This window comes from Rattus norvegicus, chromosome 3 (genome assembly GCF_036323735.1).
Source record: "Rattus norvegicus strain BN/NHsdMcwi chromosome 3, GRCr8, whole genome shotgun sequence".
Taxonomy (NCBI): Eukaryota; Metazoa; Chordata; class Mammalia; order Rodentia; family Muridae; genus Rattus; species Rattus norvegicus.
The window spans coordinates 25392479-25395686 of record NC_086021.1 but is presented as its reverse complement, the minus strand read 5'-3'; positions in this window follow the sequence as shown (position 1 = coordinate 25395686).

Here is a 3208-nt window from a genome sequence, read left to right as displayed (position 1 = left end):
ATTGGGTACTCCTGGTACTAGAGTTAAAGACAGCTGTGAATCACCATGTGGGTGCTGGCAGTGGAGCCCACCATAGTCCTCTGAGAGAGAATCCAGTGCCCTTGGCTGCTCAGCCATCTCTTTGGTCCCAACCATTTTTACATGGGTTGTTCAGTAACATTAATACAGTGTGCAACAGACATTACTACCATTCGTCAATAAATCCCTTTCATCTTGACCTAAGATTCTCCTGTTATTACCCCAGTCCCAAAACACACTCTCCTATTTTCAGTATCTCCTAAATACTTGAAGTATCTGGTCTGAGTGGGATGGTAGAGCAGTTTACCTTTACAAATGACTGCTTTTCTTAGCATCTTGATTTCATGACTATGCTGTTGCACATCCTAAATTTCCTAAGTCTAAATAATATTTCATGTGTGTATGTGGCATGTTTTGTTTTGTGATTGTATATCAATGTATATATGGTATTGCTTTCACCTTTTAGCTACTATGAATGCTGCTGTTGGGAATACAGGTGTACAGATAAATGTTTCATTGTGAGCAAGTGGACCATGATACCAGACAGAAGAAGTCAGAAGGTTTAGTGATCTCAAACACCATGAATCTCAGAATTGATAATGGTAGGAATGAGGACATTGCCTGCTCTAGAACATGTAACCAGGACACCACACTGAGAAGACCAGGACTATTAGTCACGTAGGAAAAACACCTGGAATCCTTCCCCATGCAAATAGAGCATCACTAGCTTCTCAAACTGATCCAGTGGATCCAAGCATCTTCCCTTGGAACCCACTCTACTCCAAAAGTATATTTCCTATTCACATTTAATAAAGTACAGAAGCTATGTTGCCTAGAGTAATCTGAGAGTGTCTGTTTTACTGAGCTGTAACTCTTGGGAAAGAGCTTTCTCTCTGGAAGCTGTCATCAGAAGCTTTCATCTGGACCTTGGCGCAGCCTCCTGCCATCAGCAAAGCCTACTGCTGCTAATGTCACCCTGGCACTGGCACTGGCACTGCCACAGTAGCAGAGGAGACCCAGGACCCTGGATAGCTCTCCTATATTGTCCTCTCAAACCTCCCTGCTTTCCTTGTAAGAGCTGTTAACACTCTGCCCATTTCCTGCCAGACCAGAGACCCCTGGAAGCAACTCAACCCATTTTCACCAAGGGCCACATCTACTTTGAGTTTTGTTCTATACTCAGAAGTGGACATAGATAATGTAGTGCTGTAGTAATGCTTTCGATTTCTGCCATGCTTTTTCCCACAGTAGGAGCATCATTATATCCTCTCGCCTAGTTCCTCTCTTGGGCGATGAAAGTAAGAGGATCAGGAATTCTGGCTATTTGGGTTACATAGAGTCTGACTCAAGGGAAAAAGGGGCTGAGGATAGAGTTAAATGGTAGAGCACTTGCTTAGGGCACACATGACACTGGATTCAATACTTAGATTATGCCCAACACCCTGAACCCCAGTACCCATCCGTTTGGGTGTGAGGAGGCCTCTCCTAGTGTTTTTGTATGATTGGTGACTGGGAGCATATTTTCCTGTGCTTATTGGCCATGCATACATCAAAACTGTTAGATTACTTTTTCAGTGATGATAAAATTAGTTTTAAGTAGCCTATATCTTTATCTCTTATTGAATGTAATTTCACTTCCTTTCTTCCATTTTGTAAGTTGCCTTTTCACTGCTGTGTGATTTGATGCAGTTTTAACTTAAATATTTATTTTCTTAATGTCTATGACTGTTGTGGATTGGTTGTAATGCTATTTGTGTTCATTTGGCTCCAAAAGCACATGGGAACCACATGTCTGCCTGTAAGACTCTGAGGGTCCTTACCCCCAGTTGGCTCTGATTGGTAATAAAGTTGCTGGTGTCCAATGGCTAGGCAGGGAGACAGAGGCGGGACTTGGGGATCACCATTGCCAGGGAAAGAGAAGGTCCTAGCCTGAGAAATGTAGGACAGGGAGACAAAGACACAGAGACCCTGACAACATGTAAGAGTTGGAGATCATGGCGCATGAGGGCTGCAGGCTTGGGTCTGTGGCTGCCAGTATTGAATATTTTGTAAGAAATAATTAAAGCATATGGGAGGGGAGACTGTTTTAGTTGCGGGGATATTTGGATGGGTCCAGACATTTCAATGTTTAAAGTATATTAAATAGAAGGTTCTGAGTGTGTGTGTGTGTGTGTGTGTGTGTGTGTGTGTGTGTGTGTGAGAGAGAGTCTGTGTGCGTGTGTGTTTCATTCATGAATCCAGAGAATTTTGGCAGGCTGTGAGGATTGTGATTGTGTGCTGCTGCCACCGCGGCAGCATTTGAGTGCTGATAGTTATTAATTCAACATATGAATATTTGACTACGTTTGTATGTTTACAGCATGCATGTAGAGGCCAGAAAATGTTGCATATCCTGAAACTGGAGTTACAGATGGTTCCAAGTTGCCTTGTGTGGGCTGGATACTAAACCTTAGTCCTGTGCAAGAGAAGCAAGTGTTCTCAGGTGTTAAACCATCTCTTCAGCTCCAGTTTTTACTTTTTCTCCCCAAAAGTTTAATTAAGAGTTTTAGTTGACACACAAAATCATGGGATTTATTCTTGTCATGGACCCCCTTCTGCTTTCACAGTATTACGTCTGAGTATTTTGTAGTTTATCTACTTTGTTGTGAGAATATGTTCATATCATATCCAAGAAATCATTTACAAATCCACTGTCAAAATATTTACCTATTTTCTTTTTCTTGAGTCAGTAGTTTTGGTCTTATTTAAGTCCATTTTAAAATCTATTATGAATTAATATTTATATATAGTGTAAGCTAATGGTCCATCTTCTTTTGCATGTGATATCCCAGTTTCACTAACTCTCTTCATTTAAAAGACTGCCCCATTGATTTCTTACAGAGAAGCCCCTTTAAATACAAATGTCCCTGGATTGCACTATACCTTAAGGTCCTCAGTTGTAAGTAACTGCCTAAGTAGGAAACTGATGGTTAAGGTAAGGGGGAAAGGTACTGAGAAGAGAGATATGTGTGGGCCCAAACCCAGCTTATCTCACCTTGTCTAAGAGTGGCCCCAGGTTGCTTTCTCTACATTTGTGGCACATTATGTGTTATGTCATACAACTAAAATGGGCACAATAGTGAATTCATTGTACATTTGTTTTAGTTAACAAATATTTCTTGTAACTATTAAGTGAGGGTAAGGTAGCACT